Below are 23,287 nucleotides of genomic sequence, written 5' to 3'. Positions count from 1 at the left end.
CCTCTACAAAAATTATCTACATATTGATCTGATGTTAAACATTAGGAATGTGTCATTGACACAGCATAAAAAAGCAGAAATGTTGTATGCTTGTTTAGAAATCACATATAATTTCCCTTCCATTTTAATTAATTGTCGTTAGGAAAGAAAAAATAAGTCCAAAAGTAAATAATGGGCATCTCACCACTTCTTCAATCTGCATTCTAAGTTGTCAGATCACACAGGAAAATACTGGACTGTGCTACTTAATGTAAATCCTATAGGTGCGTGTTCCAGCAATAAAATGGTAGATACACTTAGTAATTAGTAAAGAGAATCATGATTCAAGGGTGAAGTGAAAAGGCTAAATGGAACAATGTTCTGACATTCTTTGAGCAATTCTAATGATTCTTTCCATAGTGTTTGTAGAGAAAAAGTCTGTTTGTTCAAACCCTAAAAGTGTTTTCCTGAAGTTTAGGAATAAATTGATATCTTTCAGCTGAATGGCCCTGGCCCCTCATGTAGCCAGCACAGTAGAAGTGCTTTTTCCCATCAAATAAATAGTTGAGTGAAATGAAAAGTAAAAAAGAAAGTGAAATGAACTCAATTTTAAATTACATAGATGGAACTTCCCAGAACCAGTAGGATACTTGTAATACGTTGAAAGCAATTTTACGTGACTTGGAATATAAACATCTCCCATCGTGCTAATGCTTATAGGATATGCAAAGTTGCTTTGACAGAGCCCAACAGAAAGGCCTTACTAATGCTAAAAATCTCATAAAGATTAGGAGAAGAGTGCTGCTAAGTAAGTCACTATTATTATGAACTAAGCATGCCTGGCACTGTCCTCTTGATACTGAGGCACTATCACCAAACCCTCTTAAGTCTCCAGAAGTTATACTTATGTCCAAACTGCTTGTCAGAAGTGGGCTCTGACCCATACCATTTCACAAAAATACTTGCAAGTGGGAGACCAGTAGTTGGCCCAGGCCAAAATTATGCTCATGGGAATTCTAACAGTTCAAAATTACAGAAGACAAAGTTCTAGAGGATTCAAGATGTATATTTTTTACCTATTCACTTAGGTGGAGCTTAGTATCTAATAAACCTAAGAAACATACTGTTTTGTATTATGCCAGCTATTCCTCTTTGACTCTGGAAAAAAAGCATAAGTGTTCTGTGTTATTATTTCATCAAGAACACATAATACAATGGCCAGTAATTGTCATCATTTAAAGTATGTCTTAATAACAACCAGACATTTTAGAAACACTGGCTGACTGAAAATCAGCTGTTTAGAGTAAGCTAGGCTTCTCCCTCTGCAGTCAGTGATGAGGACATAAACGTTTCCTGTCTTAAATCCTGTTTTCAGTGGGATAAAATGATCTTTGGAAGTGCCTACTTGCTTCTGCCTTTACTGAGTTCGGAAGGAGCTGCAGTGATGTTATCATTTAGAAAAGAAAAATCAGATGAAATAAATTCCACAATTGCCACCTAAGACTTAACTTCTGCAAGCTTGATGAAGGTATTATCTGTGGTAAATATGGTTGCAAGAAAAATTCCACTGAAAGTTTTATTTGGGACATTCTGCTTAAGGGAAACAGATCTGACATTAAAGGGACATAGCAACTTGATGTTAGAATTCAGGAGTTCCAGACTTTTAGCCCTTGTTCAGTATTCTGTACCTTGCCAGCAGAGAATCTTCTAAGTTTGGGAGGAATTGATATTTGAAAGGGAAAATGGTAAAGTGGTAAAACAGCTCTGTAAAAAAAAAAAAAAAAAGTTTGAAGGAGTATATTCAGTATATCCTCGTGAAAAATTTGTGAAATGCCTGCCTATACTAATACTATGGTTTTCGGGCAGCACTGTGCTTTCTGGAACAAACTAGAAGTAATATGGCCCTGATATGGAGATATGATGTAACTAACTCTTTTTCAGATTTCACTGGACATACAGAATTATAGAATGGGTTGGGTCGGAAGAGATCTTAAATATCATCTGGTTTCATCCCCCTGCAATGAGCGGGGTTAATAAATTTGCAAGAATTTTCTGGGACATGGCACATATCCAGGCCCATTTCTGGCAACCAATTTGGACATAAATATATGTAGGATGGAGAATAACTAAACACATATACTAAAACTGAATATTCTTTTCATAAATCTAGAAAAAAATATACTATACTTATATATATCAATATGTGCAGTTTTTGTCTGTTTGGGAATCACAGACAAAACTCTGCAGGATATATTTTTAGATTACTGCGTGATTTTGCGTGACTTAAATCTAATTTTAATCTGAAATTAAAAAGAGTAACTATTTCAAGCTCCCAGAAGGTGGAGACCACTCCAATAGATAACTCAATATCAAACTGAAGAACTTGACATTCAATGGGTAGACGTGTAAAAATATATCTCAGCTTAAGAAAAAAATTTGATTATTTAGTTGAAAAGACAGAATGTGCCACTCAGGGACATAGAAGGGACTGCTATTTAATGAAGAAAGAGATAGCATTGTTTTAAATGCTCCTACAGTTATACATTTTATAACTCTCTCACTAAAATCAAGTGATTCAAAGTCAAGTTAGGAATTTCATTTAGATTCCCTCTCCCCTCTGGTTTGAATGTGGATGTAGAGAAAGATGCTTACTGTTGGCACAAAGGCCTCATGTCCCAATGACATCTGGTGACACAAGTCCCATTCATCCCATGAATCTGCAGTCAAACCACAAGCACTAACAGCAGCCAGTACTTCATTCCCAGGTCCACTAAGAAGTTAGTTAAATTTGAAGTTTTGGGGGTAGGGCCTGTTAACTAAGGGGAATATGTGACTCATGGATACATTTTTCTATTATTTTTAAGAGTAGTAGTCACTATTTGTTCCTTTGCTCTTCTGTAAAAACCAGGCCATACCACTTAACCCCAGCCTAGTAGTTTGTCTTTGCCAAAAGCATATTTTTCCAGGCTGTTTCCAGGTCTCGTCATAGGAACTTAACAAGTGGTAAATATACAGCGTACTTGGCAGCCATGCCCACAGGTTATTGTACAAATGTTACTAAATATTTATGCTTCTGTTTTTGTTTCTATTTGTCTGGCTTTAAATTTTCTCTGTTGTTTCTCATTATACACACCTCCCTCCTCTGCACTGGAGATATCTCTTGTGCTAACTGAACTGTGATTAATTACAGACATAAAATTAAATTGTCAAATAATTCTACATTGATTACATATGGCAGAGACTTCCAGGGCACACTGGCTAAAGACAGATATAAGCCACAGTGTTAAAAGAAAAGTGTATTATCACACCTTCCAAACCATACAACCCATGAGTTCATCTGCAGACACATGCCTTTTGTAACAGTTTCCCCTTCTCTCCAGTGAATCATATCTAGCTGTATTCATCTTCAACTGTGCTACACTGAAGCTTTTTTTTAAGCCACAATACATTCAGTTATTAGTAAGTGCAGAGAAATACCAGCTCATAATAAGCCAAAATGAAATATTTAAATATCCACTGTTTTTGTCAGTCCTGAAAATGGTGAAAGCCTCCCAGTTCTATTACAGTTTCAGTGGCATACCTCTGCTTCAACATTGCAGTTTACTAGCAACTAACTATTTTTCTATATTAAAGGTTATGTAGTTAGAAGTATGTGGAGGACTTTGTTTCACTGCAAATAGCAAATTTTCCTTGTAGATTTTCACTGTGAATCACTCTTATTCTTTACTGGTTCTATCAACATAACGATCCTTACAATCACACTGGAGATACCATGCTCATGAGTAAAATACAGAGCACATAAGAAATGTACATTGTTGTCTGGAGAGAAGAATTTTCTTCAAATTCTTTCTCCATATATTGGCTTTTCTATTCATTTTCCATGAAAGAAATTCAGGAATCAGTAAGGAAAGAAAAAAAAAACAATCTACAAAAATCAGCAGTAGGAATAACAAAAAAAAAAGTAGTAAAATTTAAATGGAAATGAAATGATGGATGGATGGATGGATGGATGGATGGATGGATGGATGGATGGATGGATGGATGGATGGATGGATGGATGGACAAACAGTATGTGTGTGTGCCCACAGGCTTACACACAGGAGCGCATGCAAAGTTATAGCTGTGCATGTGTGGATTAGTGTGTATAAATTCAAAGGGACAGACAATTCAGCAGAGCTTGACTGTAACTGAGTCTGCAACAGTCACCTTTCCTGTGACAGTCAATTGCTAGGTATGCATTTGATTTGTCTATCTGAAGAGGTGATAGCACAACGCAACACAGAGCTATGCAAAGATGCTGAAACAGGTCCTGTGAAAAGTAGCTCTGAGAAAGGCAGAAGAGCAGTTCATTCAAGGAGCATTATTCAAAAGGAAATTAGCCTATGTGTGTCTGATCATGACAGTGATTATGATACTATTACTGTAGTATGCATACTTCAGAAGCATGAATGAGTCCATCACCAGTGTGCACCTAAAAGGCAGGGCAGTAACATGAGATACAGAGCTAAAACAGAGAAAAAATAACCTTATTCATGCAAAACCTCAAAGGATTCCTCCAGCATAACTAACAGTGAGATTCAAGTTTTCATTGCCCCAGTCTGTATCTTACTGTAAATTTGAGGGAAGGGAATGTCACCACCATGTTCTCCTAAACTGATCATCATCCCATCTCCTCAATTAAAAAGCAAGAAATGCACCTCTGATGCACAAATATTGCAAAATCTTTAAAAATTCAGAGATCTAACTGGGTTAAAACCAGTATAATAAGTCCAGTTGATTGACTTTTTCTGCTTTTAAAAAAGCAGTGTGTTTTGTTCTTGTAGAATGTTGGACCCTTCTTGTGTGTTGCTGCCATTGAGTGTGTATTAAGATGGAAATGTAGAAGATACCAAGCCTCAGCATGTTTCCAATTAAGATTTTTTATTTTCTGCTCAGATGTTAGAGGATGACCTAATTAGCTCTGCCAGTTATCTGAGCTCAGCTTCTATGACTTCTTATCTTATTCAGCTATAGTCTGAACTGTGTATTTGGAGAGGAAAGTACCATATCCCTGAAACAACAGGGCAAATGTGCTGAAGTGCATTGACAGCATGGAAAATTCAATGTGGATCAGTGGGGAAAACTTTCATCCTATTTTCTGTTCTTGAGCCTTCAATATCCACTCATACATTGTAATAAGCAATTGGCACAGCTCAAACTACAACTGACAGCCTAGCAGTGCAGGCAGATGTCTATCTATCAGATACAACAATCTAATGTACTAGAATTTACTGCATTAGAATTACCTGCAAATTGTTAAGGCTTAACACAATAGGATGATTTATTTCTTACCACCTAGAATTCCTCAATGATGTTATCAAATAAAAGAAAAGGAGTCCTTCCTTAAGAAATAATGTCTTTTATCATCTTGAAAATAGTAGTGTGTTACTTACAGAAAGAAAGCAGTATGGAATCAGAGTGAAAGCAACTGACATGAAGGGTGGTAGATGAAATACTAGATTAAGTCTGAGGTTTTAAAATTCATTATAAGGTTGATATGCTCACATAAAAAGTACTTCAGTATGTCTAATAGCTAAATTGCATACAATTATTACAAGACAACTTTTTGTAAAAGTATTACCTTAGGTTTTTGTTTTCTGTTGTGGTCATTTGTATTCAGACAGTGTGATAAAAATCCTTTTTAAAGCACATCTAGATACTACAAAGGCATCATCCACCTTTCCTCACCTCTCTGGAATATATATGCATGCATATTTCACAACTATTTTCAATGTCTCATCTTGCACCAGCAACATGAAAGAACAGCTAGAGAGAAGGGAAGAACAGGAGCAAGTTTTCCAGCTGAGAAGGCAAATGTTTTTAGAATAGTGCAGTGTACGCAAAGACTTAGCCTGGAGGTGGGTGTTAAGATAACTTTTTAAAAACTGATGGTAAAAGTACGGTGCCCAAAAATGGTGGGTCAGATGGATTTCTTTCTGTTCTAACAGGTAATGCATATGTATTTGGTGTGAGAGGTGATGTTTCTACTCAGTGAAATATTTTCCCAGTCATTGCACCCAGAACTTTTCTGTATCAATAACACCATTTATAGACTGGTAGTTTTCCAGGCATTGAGATGGCAGGCTAACCCTTTGTTGACAAAGATATCCATAATTTAGTTTTCTCCTTGTGTTTACCCGAGACAGCCTGTAATACACTTACGCAAAATGAACCATATCTTTACTATGAAGAAGCCTATGTCAAACAGAACTGAGAATACTATATACTTTGTGCTTATGGAGACGTTTACTACACTTCATGAAAGGAAGGAGTACTTGCTTTACCTCACCACAGGTGGCAAAATGTTAAACTTCTAGGTTCAATCCCTTGTCTGCATTCCCCTTTTATCTAATCGAAGGAGAGAGACAAGACATCTCCAAGGGATCGTTCCCCATGCCATCTTTAGGAAGGAGCAAAGCAGTGCCTTTTCTTCCTGATTACCTGCAGAGAAAGATAGGATGACCAGCAGAAAGAGATGCTTATTTTTCAGGTGTCACCTGCTGCAGTATGCTCACCCTGGCACACTACGCATTATATTCCCCATAGCAACCAGTACAGTTTAAGCAAACACAACCTGACACTTTGTGAGTAACTGGAATTACTAGTGTTTATTTGTTTCAGTACAGTTTAGAATGTCTTCATCTCTACCTTTCAAAACGCTTTTTTTGAAAGAATTCCAGGAGCAAGCTTTGCAGACCTTGCGGGAAGTGTTTAAGATAGTACTCTACAAGAAATCACTAGCTTGAGTTGCATTCAAAACTCCCACTGACTTGCAGTAGAAATTTTAGGCTTATCAGTCTCAATGCAACTTTTCAAAGTGTGCTAACCTGTAACTCAGATGCTTTTGTATATTAAACTGCATTTTGCTGAATTCTAGATCCTGAAGTCTATCTTATTACCCGTTCTTTCCAGTAAGATTACGTAACTGAAAGTAAGAAGGCTTATTGAGCAGGTAATTAGTGTGCTTACTGTGTGAGGGAATTTGAACAAACAAAAGAAAAGTAAAAGGATCTATAGAGTTCTGTGTAACTAGTAAGGGAAAAAATAAAGAAAAAGCCCTTTCTAGTGTACCTTAGAGAGGTTCATCACATCATGTTTCAAGAAAAGGAGTGTTCTCAAGAAAAAAAAGGAGACAGGAACATACAAGGATCTATCTTCAGACTCCTGCTGAGCAGTAATGGAAGTATAACTAATTAAGGGCCTGATCAAGGGCTCGTTAAAGCAAAGTGAAAGCCTCCCACTAATTTCAGTGGGCCTTGGATCAGCTTTAAGTGCATAGAGTGTAAATATGACTACATTAAAAACATGATGAGCCAATGTATGCTTTCAATCGGGGCTGGCTGCATTATGTCATTCTCCACCCAGAGCTGTCTCAAACCTTCTCAGGAGCATCATAAAATCAAAGGCCACTATTACAAAATGGAGAACTTGAGCCAAGCTGCCCTTAATCTGAAAAGAGTAGTGGGCAAAGCTGGTAGAGAGGGACTTTGGGGAAAGTTGTGGTGAGCCAGGCTTGCTGCTGCTTCTGCCCCTTGGTGGGTGAAAGTCAAGAAACTAGTGTCTCTGTAAGTATTTGTCCCCATCTCTTCATATATACCCATCTCAGCTCAGCAGTCTGAATTTCCAGAGCTCTGGCTAGACAAAAGTGATTCTGAAATTCCCCATAGTTTATTGTCTACTTTTACTATGCATATACCAGTGCAGAAAGTTATCTTGTTCTCACAGTGATTTTTCTATCATAATGATCAGGTAGCCCTCGTTTTTTTATATGTACAAATGAAAGGTAATGACCCTATAAGGGAATGGCACTGGCTTTATAATTTCTTTTAACTCAGAGTCCTGACTGGTTCAGAGATAAAATGTTTGTAGAAAATAGAAAATCTGTAATTGCATTATGTTTTACTCCTCAGATTCCACAAATATTTCTTTTCTACTCCTTAGCCATTTAGCACATTAACCTAGTTCTTAGTGAATGGATATCCTCCCTAGTTTTCCAGTGTGTTCTGACTTCATACACACAATCTTCTTATACGTATTTCTGAATTCTCAAAGGACTGTTACAGAGGGGATTGTAAAATTTGTCTCAACAATATCCCGTCAAACAACACTCTAGTTTGAAAGGCTATTTGTAGTCCAAACAGAAGCTTGGAGAACCAAATATTTGATTTTCAGTGTTCTATTGTGTGTTACCCATCTTTTGCACCCTGTTAAATATGTAATGTCAAGCTGTCCAGGAGTTTTCTTGCTTACATATATTTAGAGCAGCCACACATTTTCCCTACTCCAAAATATAAGTAAATGAAAGCCTACTCATTCAACATCTGTTCACTCCCTCCAGTAGAATACTCTTGTTGAAGGAATGTAATGTAATATGATGACACTCAGAGGGTAAAAAAAAAGTCTTAATCATCCATGACCAAAACCAGAGAAAACACAGAATACAATTCATTCCCCTTTGAATTCTGCAGTCAGAAAGAAAACTGCCACCAGAGAAACTATGTTAAAAAACATATCTGTTAAAAAAACATATCTTCTTTCCATTCTTATAGTCATTCCAAGCTGTAAAATGTGCTCTTCCTGCCCCTCCCCCCCCCGCCCCCCGAAAAAAAAAAGAGATTGGTGTGGTAGCCTGAGAACAAGTACTTGTCAAAATAGTTTATCAAGTCAGGCTTGTTATTAAATGAGTCAGTTTAAAAGTCATGGACTATGCCAACTTTAAATACTCTCTTCAACCAACAAAATAGTAGAGTTGAATTAGTAGACTCCTTTACAATGATACATATTTCAACATATTTCAAACATCTTGGAAAATAGTGTCAGGAGATGACGTGTACTGTATGCTTTTTTTAAAAAATCAATTTCTTAATTTGCCAATTGGTTAATGATATGGCTGAATCCAAAAGATGTCTAGTAAGCATGCAGTATGAGCAGAAGACAGAAATGACCCTGCTGGGAAAGTAGATAAGACCAAAAGCTGATCTTTGTAGGATAGGTTGTAATTCAATAACTGATCTCATACTGACATTAATTTTATAAGTTTCTCCTCTGGGGTAACTCACAGTCTTGCCTTCATTTTGTTCACATTAACTCCTTAGGTACTCTTATATGCATTTTCTTTTAATCAGTGGTCTATTGATCATTAGTTGTGATAATCAATCCTTTTTTCATTTCTCTGTAGGAAGTGATAATGCAGTTTGGGTCATGATATCATTAAGTAGGAGTTCATATCGCACATCTGATAGCTAGAAAGATAGACAGAAAGAAATACATATTTATACATATTTATATTTATGTATATGTAACTATTACTGCAAATAAGTATGTGACAAAAATCATTCTGTTAGACCTATGCAGTTAATTGTAATTTTGGATGCACAATAAAACTCTTTCTCTGTGTTTAGGTAGATTCATTCAAGCTCAACATGATGAAATGCAAATATGTCTCTTGAGTTTAGCTCTCATTGGTAAATAAAAAGAGAATCAAAATAACAAAAGAAGAGATGCAAGCAAGAAATTGAGAGCTGAATTTTTAAAGTGCTGATTCCACAGAAAGACTAGGAAAAATTATTCACAATGATGTGAAAACTCCTACTTCCAGAAACATGAGAGTTTTTCAAAAGACTTTAATAAAGCACCAAGAATTCCTCAAAAAATAGGTTTGTTTACAAATAACTATCCTCAAATCAGAAACTGAACAACAGGTAGCTGTTCAGATTCACTTTGGATGCATGTGCAAATTATTTGTTTAAAGCAAAATCAAACTTCTCTGTGTGAATTCCAGCACTATGCTTCTAACTGCATCCAAAGAGATAAATAATATCTTTCACGTTTGTCCATAATCCAAATCAGTACATTTATCTTTAGACAAAATTGAACACCTTAGGGCACTCTTGGAAAAGCTGTATAGGTTCGTTTGTGTTCTAGTCAGTTCAGATATTTGGCCCAGAGCCTAAGGAGATTAATTCCGGGCAGAAATAAAATGGATATTTCAAAGATCCATTTGACTTCTGAAATCTTTCCCTAGTAGGAAGTACTGACATTTTATAGTATTAAATTTTAATTTGCACAGCTTGAAAAATCAATGTTTTGACATAATGATTTTTCAACAAGAGAAAAAAATTCAGAACACGCTGCTGAACAAGTGATAAGGTATGATAAATGCAGGAATTCAGAACATAATTTTGCTAATAAAATTTTGATATTTTACATCTTTGTCAGTGACATGGACAGTGGGATTGAGTCCTTCTTCAGCAAGTTTACCAATGATACCAAGTTGCGTGGTACAGTTGTCACACTAGAGGGAAGGGATGCCATCCAGATGTATCTTGAGAGGTGGGCCTGTGTAATCCTCGTGAAGTTCAACAAGGTCAAGTATAAGGTCTCAAACACAGATATTGGCTGGGCAATCAATTGATTGAGATTAACCCTGAGGAGAAGGACTTGGAGATGTTGTTAGATTAAAAGCTCAATGGGAGCCTGCAATGTCTCCTTGCAGCCCAGAAAGCCAGCCAATCCTGGGCTGCAACAAAAGAAGTGGTTGACAGATGTGATTCTTCCTCTCTGCTCTTCCCTTGTGAGATCCAACTTGAAGTACTGCATTCAGCTCTGTGGCCCCCAACAGAGGAAGGACCTGCTGGAGTGAGTCCAAAGGAGGGCCATGAGGATAATCAGAGGGCTGAAGTACCTCTCCTGTGAAGACAGGCTGAGAGAGCTGGGCTTGTTCAGCCTGGAAAAGAGAAGGCTCTGGGGAGACTTTATAGCAGCCTTCCAGTACCTAACAGGGGGACTACAAAAAAGCTAAAGGGCCACTTTTTTTTCAAGGAGTGTAGTGGTAGGACAAGGGGTAATGTCTTTAAACTAAGAGAGGATAGATTTAGATTAAGTATTCACTCGGAGAGTGGCAAGGCACTGGAGCAGGTTGCCCAGAGAAATTGCTCATGTCTCATCCCTGGAAGTGCTCAAGGCTGGTTAGATGAAGCTTTGAGCAATCTGGACTAGTGGAAAATGTCCCTGCCATAGCAGGGGAGGTGGAACTAGGTGATCTTTAAGGTACTTTCCAATACAAACCATTTTATTATTCTACGATTGTAATACACACCAAGGAATAATAGCAAACAACACTTGTTGAGACCATATCGTTTTTTTGTTGGCTGTTTTTACACTACACATCCCTACCAGAAAAGCAGTGGTTAGAGACGTGGTAGCTTGTTGATACAGCAGTCCTGACAGAATATCCCAGGATAGACACATCCACTCAAGCAAAAACGCAGATACCTTATTTCACTTGGGACAAATGAAGTTGTCACAGAGATGCTGCCTCTTACTACAACTCCAGAGCCAATTATCCAGTAAAACTAAAAGTATTCCAACAGCAATAAAGAGATCCTTATGTAAGTATAGCCATTAGAATAAATTATGTAAACAGATACAATGCAACTACATCTCAAAAACTTGCCAAAATGTATTTCAAAACTATTTTTCAACATTGCCGTTACAAACTTTGTAATAGGTGCCATGCAGATTACTGATCAACTTTTGAAGAATTTGTATTACAGTACTAACATTTGTAGCAATATGAATTTTCCACATTGCTTATGCAGTCTAATTTGCAGTAATTTAATCAATGTGTCTGCATTGTTTTCCAGAATAAATTAAAAAAAAAAAAAAAGAGGACCAGGTTTTTTAAGATGCTGAGGTGCCAAAATAATTAGATCTATCCCACAAAGTGCTCTTAGAACTGTCTGGTCATCTACACCCATTCATTTACCATTGCGAGCACTTGCCTAGATATAATTTTGAAATTTCAGAGGTCTCCATATGTACTCTGACCACTTCAATGTCTTTTATTATAAAATTATTATAGTTTCTGATGCAGTATTTCCAAGGCTGTCAGAGTGTGAAAGAGCAATGAAAAAGACCAGAAATAAAAAAACAGAAAATATTATGGTCACTGTATTGTGTCTTTTCTGACCAGTGCAGCCTGCAAAGTTAAGCCAAAGTGATACCCTTCAGAGTAGCCAAGAAGGAGTTAAATAATGTACAAGGACAGGTATACAGATGAATGAATTCCATGCAGGGAACTCAGTAATTCAATCTGGGATACTCCTAAAAGGAGACTGAGTACCTTCATGGGTTACAGATGATTTGACAAGAGTGATAAATGAAAATAGAGGCCACAAAATCCCCTCTGTCTCACTTTCCTCTTTCAATTCTACTCCTGATAGACTGTACACAAATTAACAGCTTTCTATGCCTTTCAAGGATGTGTATTTCTGGCAAGGACATATACTTTTCTGACAAGCTTTACAGAACATTTTGTTCTGCACCATGTATACACATTCTGCTGGATCCTATTTCTATTATATATTTAAACACTACACATAAGATTGCCATCGCACAATCTGTCTTGAGCTGTCCCAATGAGCAGAACGGGTCCAAATTGTGATATAAAAAAATAATTCTCTCTTTACTAATTCTCATCCATAATCAGGCACACCATGGAGAAAAACGCTAAAGAATCGGTTTCGCATCCATACTTTCATTCATCTGCATTGCTGTTAGTAACTTCACGGAGGCTTCTAATTCCCAGCAGGAATAGCTGGGAATAATATAAACATTCTGGGATTATTCTGTCAGTAGAAGTCTTCATGCACTTCTCCATTATGCCACCACAAAACAAGTTTAATGGCATTTAACCATCTGCTTAAACAGATGTGCAATTGCTTTCCTCACTAGAGAGATTTTGCAGTACGGGTACCTTAATCCATAATGAAAGCTGTCCAGGAGATGAGCAGACTCTGTCAAGAAGTCCAGACAATCAAAGAAGGAAGAAAACGGTGTTATATTAATTTCTGAAATGCATGAATTAATGTGTATTTTATGTTAAATTCATACTCGTTTTCTACTACTGGATGACTTTACCTGAATTTGGATGAAATGAATAATGAAACATTTCTTTGAGGAGCTCACTAAAATTAATAGAAACAGCAAAAAGAGAAAAGGAAAAGGAAAAGGAAAAGGAAAAGGAAAAGGAAAAGAGGAAAACAGGGGAGGGAAGGGAAAGGACAATGAATGAAAAGCTGCATGTTTGAAATACAACACCTGTAGATCTTAGGCTTTCAGATTCATCGCTAAGAAAACCGTGTTTGAATCAAGGCATTTCAACAAATACACAAATAAAACATACAGAGGCCCATACTGAGTTGTGCATCTACCAGGAGGTCAAAGAAGAGATGGGGCAGGGCTTGTGTAGACGGTTCATGGTTCTTAACAATTTTTCTAATCTGACTCAGATAATTTCAGTAATAGAGATACTGCATATAAATTCTGTAATAAATAATGTAGTGTATTGTCCTAGACAAAATGAAGAAAATGTAATCATAAAACAAAATTTGCGCTGAACATGAAGTAGTAAGAGATTTTATTCACTCAAGAATTGTAGTATGATGTTTTTCTTTTCAAATAAAGAAGTATAATATAATTATAAAGTACCTGGTTTAGATATTCTGTGGAAGTGAAGCAATGATATAATAGATACATTAGTCTTTGACTACTGTTAATTATGTGTTTAGGCATGCCAAAGTAATTTTCAGGTAATTTAGTAATACGGCAATTATTTCCTTCTCCTTCAACCACAAATTCCCCCAAAATCACAAAATTAGTGATTTTGAAAATGATGTGACCTTGTGGATAAGGTCAAATTGAGCCCATAAACAAAGAAACAACAACCAAAAGGAATCCCTACTAAGCAGAAAATTAAAATAATTTGAAGGCACTAGATGTCTCATGCCTCTGTGATAATGTGAGAAAGAGTTCTCCTTCAGAGGCCAGAACAACAGAAAACAAGAGGTAATTACCATCTGACAGCTTTCTGTATTTGCAAAGGATTGGTAGCTCCTAATGGGCAGGTGTCCACATTGGAAAAAACATTAATTAGTACCCTTGTTGGCAGGCTTGGCTGAGAAAAACATGATTAAATGAGCATGGAACTGGAGTGCCTTCTGTGATGAAAATTGCACATACCTACATTTATTGTAATGTTGGGATGCAATTTGGATCCGAATCACTGAAAGGATTTAGTTATTGTGACAACGTTTGGGAATAATGACTCTATTAAAGCACTCAGGGCCTAATTTCCAAAGGTATTCACCACCCACACCTTTAATGGGATAAGAAAACTTTTGATAGTTTGGAAAAATGGGACACATGGTAATTTCAGTGCAGAAATTGCCAACTAGGAATTATGAGAAAGTCACAAAATAGCAGTGACTACCAACACAGTAGAATAACAACGTCAAACTTTAAAATAACAGATTTCATAACAGTAAGTAAGATAGAAACATGTGAGAGGGATTTTTTTTTTATTTTATTTTGCATGAAAATTGGAAAGAAAAAAAGATCATCAATATGCGTTGATACCAGGTGTTATGCGCAGCAGCAAGTCTCTTTAGCAGCACAAACATGGAATTAAACAGTGTATTAAATCTGAATGATAAAGTTCCTAGAAAATTTGAAGAGAAATTGTATTTTTCACAAGAACAGATAGTAAGCAAGTGATGAGTGATCTGTTGTTATTTAATTGGTAGTCAGTAGTTTTGAATGAAGCCTTCCACAACAGGCTAGTCCTTCAGGCTGTAACACTGGAATGTACTGGGCTCCAGTGTATTGGGGACCTCATGTGCAAAAAAGACTAACAGCTGTAACTTGAGAAAATCTGGGCTATTATAGTGTTGTTCCATAAGCCCAATTTATCTGGCCAGCTGCAGAAACAATTACACACCATCTCATAAAGCCCAAACAGGTAATTTTCTCCTCATGTAAATATTTGGAGTGCCTACTTTAAAATTTCCAATTGTTATTATAAACACTATGGTAAACATCATGTTCTTTTAATGTTTTTAATATGAAACCCTTTGTGGACATGATTCATACCCGCTTGCATCAAATTAGTAATTATATAGCAATCAATTTAGCAAAGTAAAAATTATTCTGATCTGAACAGGTGTTGATTTGAGAGTTGATTTCAGAGGGTGGGCAGAAAAATAAAGATATCTGATTAGCACTATACACTCAGAGAAAAAAAATTATTTTTGTCCAACAAAAGGCAAACTGAGGTAGTCACTTTAATGTCTGACTTTTCAAATATTAGAGAAAAGCTTGAAAGGTAGTCAGAGCTTTAAGGAGTGACCCTGCGCTGAGCCGATGTTCTGACCACATTAGCAGTGATTCATGAAGACGTAACAGATCTGACCATACTGTATCTCAGAGTCAGGGTGTATATGCCTCTGATAGCATTTTACAGGGTAGCATTTTACAGGCTTCTGCAGCAGAAACTGCTCTTGAAAAAGAGAGAAAGGAAAAAAGAGATGAAAAATAGTCTATAATGTTGCACATCAAGTTGCACATGAGCTGTTCTGTTGTGTAGTTTGGAAAACATGCTGCAGTTCGAATGACTAGAAGAAGAAAAAAAGAAAGGAATTTTAGATGAAAGATATCAGGAAAAAATAACAAAACATCAAAAATCTTACTTAAATGTTGTTCCCATTTTCTGTGAGTGAAGATTAATTTAGCCTTAAATTACCTAGTGTTGTCTGAAGTGCTAAACATTTAAGAATTGTGCAACAGTATAATTGACAAAATAAGTCAAGCTGCAGAACTCCGAGGATTTTTGTCTCAGTGGTAGAATGCTTATGTCAACAGGATAGTGCAATGCAGGAACTGTCACGTGTTTATCTCATGAACCAGGTTAGCATATAACTAAATGAATGCTGGGAACCATTTGAAATTTGAGGAGGAGAAAGGACAACATTAGAATAGGAAATAAGGACATCCTTAAAAACATATTTTGTGAAAATTGGTGAAAAAATATCCAGTTACTTTTTCTGACTCCACTTATTCTTCATTATGACTTAAAAAACACCTTTAAAGAAACAAACTTCTAACCATGAGTAATAATGAAATTCTCTATAAATGGAAGAGACAATGGAGTTGAAAAAGATAGCAGTAATGTGTGTTTTTTTCTCAAAAAGATGACCATAATTAGCCATAAATACATTTAAAAAAACAAAAAACAAAAAAAGACTAATATAACTGGAAAATTCACAAAACAATCCTAGAGAATACTGACTTCTGTACTATTCAGTGTTGAATGGTGCAAGGTAGCAGAAAGTGTCCTGCTTCTAAAAGGGGGCATAATACAGTCACGCTATACAAGGCATCACAGGATCAAAGTGATGAGCTAAACTTACAGTGTTACAGTGTCCCAGCCTAGCCCCTCCACAGGCATGTGGCTCCATTAACTAATGTCAGTGGTAGACATGAGGTCTCTGCGCGGTGGCGAATGTACTAAGACTAAGACATCCCAAGTTTACAGAGTAAATGCACTCAAGCTGTCAGAAATCAAGAGAGATTTCCAACTGTTAATCGATTCTTGCTTGACATACTGATGCTCCCTGATGATTTTGGGAGTCTTTGATGCCTGGTATTGCTCTTGCTGAGTGCTCGCTGTATTCATGCAGCTCTGGGGCAAGGTGAGCACCTCACCTTTTCATACTCAGGTTGGGTGTGAGCTCCATGCACTCTCTCTGCCAGTATACAAGGCGTTCATCTACACCAGGAACCTTTTGATGTCAAACAGCACCTAGGTCCATGGACACCTCCAGATATCATTCTGTATCATACTGATGCTTCTACTTTATGCATAGAGGCATCACGGAGAAGAAGAAGGAATGATAAAAACAATCACAAAAAGTGGAGGAAAAGGCAGAGCCTTGTAATGTCGAAGAAGCAGGGACTCTTCCAGATGTTAAGTAAGGGAAAGGTGTGTGATCCTGGAGGTAAGAGGATTGAGGAAAAAGCAGTCATGTAGAAAGGTGATGGACAGCCATCCTAGAGACATCAAAGTAGGACAGAGGAACCTAGAAGATATATCTGCACGTGGTAATACCATCACAGTTTAATATCTTTAAAATAGAATAAAATATTTTATCCCCTCCCATCCCTATTAGAGCGTATTTTTCCCCTTTTGAAGATGATAGCTATAAATATTTTATTACCATTAACACTCCATTAGATTAAAAGGAACAGAAATGGCTAACTTCATGAGCTGACCTTTTATCACCAGCATCATATACAGTACTTGGGGGGTTGTTTATCTTAGAACTCAAGCTAGTACATTTTAAAAGCTCCACTATATGGCATATTTGTGTGTATATACAGAACACTGTATATCAAGTGTAATCAGCTGTATTATCTAAGGAATACATATATTTGGTGTGTCTGGCTTGTAAATTGGTCTGATTCACATTGAATTTGTCTGAGTATTTCAGTTAAAACATGTTCGGACCCCCAGGACACAATAGAGGAGATGTCTATGTGGCACAATACAAAACGTGTCTAGGTAAAAAGCTAACACAAGTACTAGCAATGCAGTTACATTAGTGCAAGGCTCTTGCAGACTAATTTATTTGTTGACAGCTATTTCTCTTTCAGAGGCTGCTTGGAGATCTCTAGGCAGCATTGCACTATGCTGAGCAGGCATTCCCTTGCAGAAGACAGCCTTTTGTTTTAGCTTCTCCAGCCTCGGCTGATGCTGTAAGCACAAGTGTCTTAGAGCAGTTAGAATCCTTTGTCAGCATCATCTAAGTACAAGGATAATGGCAAGAGCAACAATACAATGATTTTCACCCTGTGTGGCATTTTTATGAATGAACATTTTACACTCATTTCTGATCATTTATAACATACCTCAAGATATTGTCCATACTATTGGAGTAAGAGTATAACCACAGCTTGAAAAGGCCTTAGGTGATGCTGATTAAGCCTGTGCAGTTCAAGTAGTAGATAGTCAAGGATGTACAATCTATTTAGATAGGATACTTTGGATTTTCTTGTGGATTTAGGTCAATCCAAAGGCTATGAGTTCTATGATCTAAGACACACCTTTGACAGACCAGGAATGTTTAGGTGGGATGGGATGCAACTGACCAAGGGGGGCAAGAATATACTAGGCTGGGCTCACTACCGGGGCTTTAAACTAGAGCTGCATGGGGGAGAGAATATACTGCTGAGTGACAGCCAGGGAACACTTTAGGAAGCAGTGGGGGAAAAACCTCATATTTGTCCTGGAGGTTTGTGGGAGGACTCCTCTAGGAAGGTAATGCATCTAAAAGCCCAGCTGAAGTACCTCTATACCAGTGCACAGAGTGTGGGAAATAAGCCAGAGGAGTTGGAAACCGCAGTGCGCTTGGAGAACTATGATCTTACTGCAATCACAGAAATATGGTGGGTTGATTCTCATAACTGGAATACCACCATTGAGAGCTATAAGCTTTGTAGAAGGGAGAGGAACTGTAGGAGAAGTGGAGGAATTGCCCTCTATGTTAAAAAGTGTAGACTGTGAGGAGCTCCTTCTGAGAAACAGCAAGGAACAGATTGAGAGCCTGTGAGTTAAGATTAGGGATGGGACCAGTAAGGGACAGCTGGTGGTTAGGGTCTACTACAGGCCGCCTGATCAAAGGGAGCCTGTTGATGAGGCCTTCTTGCTTCAGTGAGAAGTGTTGCACTTGCAGGCTCTCATCCTGATGGGGGATTTCTACTACCTGGGTATCTGCTGGGAAAAAACACGATGAGCTGCAAGCAATCCAGGAGGCTCCTGGAATTCATCAGTGATAACTTTCTGGTTCTCTGGTTCAGGTATAGGACAGACTGACCAGAGGTGAAGCGTTGCTGGACCTTATGATAACCAGCATGGAGGAGACTGTTAAAAACACTAAGGAGGCAGCCTGGGCTGCAGCAAGCATGCTCTGATTTAATTCATGATCTTGAGGAATGTGGGCCTGGCAAAGAGTTGAGTCAGAACCCTGAACTTCAGGAAAGCGAACTTCATGCTTCTTAAGGAATTGCTGGATGAGGTCTCCTGGGAAGCTATCCTTAGAGACAAAGGAGTGAAGCAAAGCTGGCTACTCTTTAAGGATGCCTTTCTGAGAGCACAAGAGCTCTCAATCCCTTAGAATAAGAAATCAGGCAAATGAGGCAGGAAACCAGCATGGCTTGGCGAGGACCTGCTGGTCAAACTGAGGGAAAAGAAAAACATGTACAGGCAGTGGAAACAAGTACGTGTCACCTGGGAAGAATACAAGGATGCTGTCTGGACATGCAGAGATGGGATTATGAAAGCCAAGGCACAGATGGAACTGAACTTGATAAGGGGTGTTCAGAACAACAAGAAGGGACTCTAAAGGTACACTGGTCAGAAGAGACAGGCCAAAGAGAGCATGCCTCCTCTGATGAATGAGGAGAACTGGCTGCAACAGATATTGAGTACCTCAATCCTCTCCATGAGTTCTTTGCCTCAGTCTTCGCTGGCAAGCAGGATTCTCATATTTCTTACATCCCTGAACCTCACATCCCTGAAACTCTTGGTGGGAACTGGGGGGGGACAAACTGTCCCCCACTGTAAGAGCAGAGCAAGTCTGAGACCATCTCATGAGACTGAATGCATACTAGTCCATGGGACTGGATGATATGCATCCCAGGGTCCCAAGGGAGCTGGATTATGTGGTTGCTGAGCCACTCTCCATCATATTTGAAAAGTCGTGGCTGTCAGGAAAAGTCCCTGCTGACTGCAAAAAGGGAAGTATCACTGCCATTTATAAGAAAGGGAGGAAGGAGGACCCGAGGAACCAGAAACTGGTGAGCCTCACTTCTATGCCTAGGAAGATTATGGAACAGGTCCTCCTGAAAGACATGTTAAGGCACATGAGGGATGAGCAGGTGATCTGAGACAACCAGCATGGCCTCACCAAGGGAAGATCGTGCCTGACCAGTCTGGTGGCCATCTATTATGGAGTGACACCATTGATGGACAAAGGGAAGGCAATTGTTGTCATCTACCTGGACTTCTGCAGGATCTTTGACGTGGTCCCCCACCACATCTTTATCTCTAAATTGGAGAGATATGGATTTGAAGGGTGGACTATTCGGTGGATAAGGAACTGATTAGAAGGTCCCAGCCAGAGGGTAGTGGTTAATGGCTCTATGTCCAAGTGGAAACCAGTGAAGAGTGGTGTCCCCCAGGGGTCTGTCATTGGAGTGGTACTCTTTAACATCTTCATCAGTGACACAGATGATGGGATTGAATGCACCCTCAGCAAATTTGCTGACGACACCAAGCTGAGCAGTGTGGTTGATATAGCAGAAGAAAGGGATGTGATCCAGAGGGACCTTGATAAATTCAAAAGGTGGGCCCATGTGAACCTGATGGGGTTCAACAAAGAAAAGTGCAAGGTTTTGCACATGGATCAGGGTAATCCCGGATATGTATACAGAACAGTAGAAGAACATCTTGAGAGTAGCCGTGCTGAGAAGGACTTAGGATCCTAGCAGATGAAGAACTTAACATGAGCCAGCAGTGTGTGCTTGCAGCCCAGAAGGCCAAAAGTATCCTGATTTGCATCCCAAGAGAGGTGGCCAGTAAGGCAAGGGAGATTGTCCCTCTCTACTCTGCCCTCATGAGGCCCCATCTGGAGCTTTGCATCCAGGTCTTGGGCCCCCAGCATAGGAAAGATGTGAAGCTTTTGGAGAGAGTCCAGAGGACTGAAAATAGTCAGAGGGCTGGAACAACTCTCCTATGAAGACAGGCTGAATGAGCTGAGCTTGTTCAGTATGGAGAAGGCTGCTGGGAGACCTCATTATGGCCTTCCAATATTTAAAGAGAGATTATAAACAGGAGAGGAATCAACTTTTTACACAGGTAGGTAGTGATATGATGAGGGGGAGTGATTTTAAACTAAAGGAGGGCAGATTTAGATTAGATGTCAGGGGGAAGTTTTTCACTCAGAGGGTGATGAAGCACTGGAACAGGTTGCCCAGAGAGGCTGTGGATGCCTCATTCCTGGAGGTGTCCAAGGCTAGGCTGGATGTGACAGGAGGATTGGAACTTGATACTTGAGGTCCCTTCTAACCCAAGTCATTCTTGATTCTATGATTTTAGGGGTAGAGAAGAAGGTGTGTACAGCATGATAGGAACAAATGGCATCCACAACCATTCTTTTTGGAAATGTGAGAGTGTGAAGAAAGGGAGAAGGAAGGTTAGTTATAAAGGAACAAATTAAATGGAGAGAAATCAGAAGGAAGAGAGCACTTCAGGAGGGATGATGGACTGGATAAGACAAGAGGGAAGCAGCAGCACATGGGAGTGAGGAGTTCAAGAAGTAAAGAACAAGTGCAAACCTTTAGCACAGCAGAAAGCAGTCAATACCACAGCAATTCCAGAAATACATCTTTAGCCATATAACAGGTAAGCATTTAGTCTGATTTAGTCATGTATACCACATTTCTAATGAGTTGTGCACTTCCAGCAATGATTCATCTACTTGAGGCATTCGTATTGGGATGGACTAACTTGTGTTTAGATGTGCAAGTTTCCCTCTGTTTATGCTACAGGGAGTCTAACCAACTTGCTTAGACTGTATATAGAGAGCTAAATCTAGCCATATGTCCAAAGGTCCTTGTTTTGATTGTTTCTACTGCAGCTCCTATTATTATCTTCATTAGCTCTGAAATGCTGGCAGATCTAAGGCCACAGTTTTGACTTTGCGCATTTGAAGAAAGAGGGATTTTCACCCTAATGTGGAAAGGTCACTGATAATAAAAGGATAATTCAGAAAGTACTGCACTCTCATCTTCTGATTTATCTGTGTGGAAGACACAACCCTGAACAAAGTTCTCAGCTCTGAAATTTAGAAAGGATGATTTACCACAGCTTTTATGTATTGTAATGCTGTTGCAGTTCCACTGAAAAATATCCCTGTAAGGGAGTAGTAAATGATATTGACAAGGAGGTATTTTGATTATTAGCGTTTTTGCATTATCTGGCACATTTCTTGGCATTTTCAGTGTTTGCTTTTGAAGAGTCTTTCTAATAGATCTAACAACGAAAGACTGCTAAAATTGGAAGCAGTGTGAGATACTTCGGTATTTTTCAATCTGGAGCCAAATCTGACTCTGAAGACAGTTCTTGTTTAAGAACTTCCATTGAATGAATATGATCATAGCACAGAACAAAGAAAAATGTCAGTTTCTCATAGCTGAATGTTCATCATTTAGGTTTCACAAGGTATCTGAGGAAATAGGTTCAGTTTGAAATGTTTGATCTATTCAGTTATGAGTTATTTTTGCAATGGATCAAGGCAAGCAATAAGCAAAGCATACTTCCTTAGATCATTATGCTTTTAAATAGTTTAAGTAGTGGTTCTAGATTACTTCAGGCATACCTCTCCCTATTATTTTCCATGTGAAATCCCTAGCCTAAAAATAGTCTTAAAGTGATTTGTATTAAAATCTGGAAATTAATGCTGTAAGAATACAGACAACTATTTGAGTCTTTCCTTTGCAGGGCAGAGTGGAAATGAGTTCATGAAAATCTAAATGTACACATTACTAACATCTAGGGTAAAAAAAATAGGCATTTTTAAGTTTGCTTGTTATAATGATTCTCCTCTTTTATGCTTCCACCAACTTTTTTCAATAAGTCAAGGTACTCTATTTGGTTTCAGAATGTATTCATAAATCATGACCTAAAAAGAAAAATAGCAGAATCTTAAGAATGATGCATGGGTCTTTGAATTGGTAAGAACATTGCTACTGATCCTTGAGCTTTTCGCCATGAGTTACTTGTACACAGCTTACCTGCAGTCTGGAGATTTAGATGACAAAGCATGTCTAAGATTATCAACTCTGCCTTGAAGACTGCTGAGCTGTAATTTACAGTGGTTTGTCCAATGTAGTTTTAACAGTGCAAAGAGAAAAGCTTTCCAGCCTTTTTAGTATAGCATCACTTTGTTACAGGGATACTGTTCTTGATTTTCAGCTTATATTTACACTTACTTAGTTTCACATTGTACACTAGTAATGTTACATTTAAGCTTTAAATACTCCATTGCAGTTATCTTTGTTGGTAATTTGTTACAACATCCAAGCCTAGTTTCTCAAAAGCAAGTAGTACATGAAGTTCATTGTTTGGCAGAAATGGAAGCTCTCCTAGTGCTTAGGCAACATAACTTCTTAAAAGAAATTTATATCTCTAAATCTTCATCTTTTACTGGGGTCTGAAACAATCAAACAAATATTCAGGCATTCGGTAGGGTCTTTTTCATAATTAAACTGTTATACTTTAACCTCTGGAGCAAAGAAAGTAAACACATTATGTAATCGCCATATTTTCTCCTTCTCCTTACCCCAAATATAAAAATATTTATTCACCTATAAT

Source organism: Numida meleagris, chromosome 1, assembly GCF_002078875.1.
Source record: "Numida meleagris isolate 19003 breed g44 Domestic line chromosome 1, NumMel1.0, whole genome shotgun sequence".
Classification (NCBI taxonomy): Eukaryota; Metazoa; Chordata; class Aves; order Galliformes; family Numididae; genus Numida; species Numida meleagris.
Note: the sequence above shows the minus strand (reverse complement) of the source record.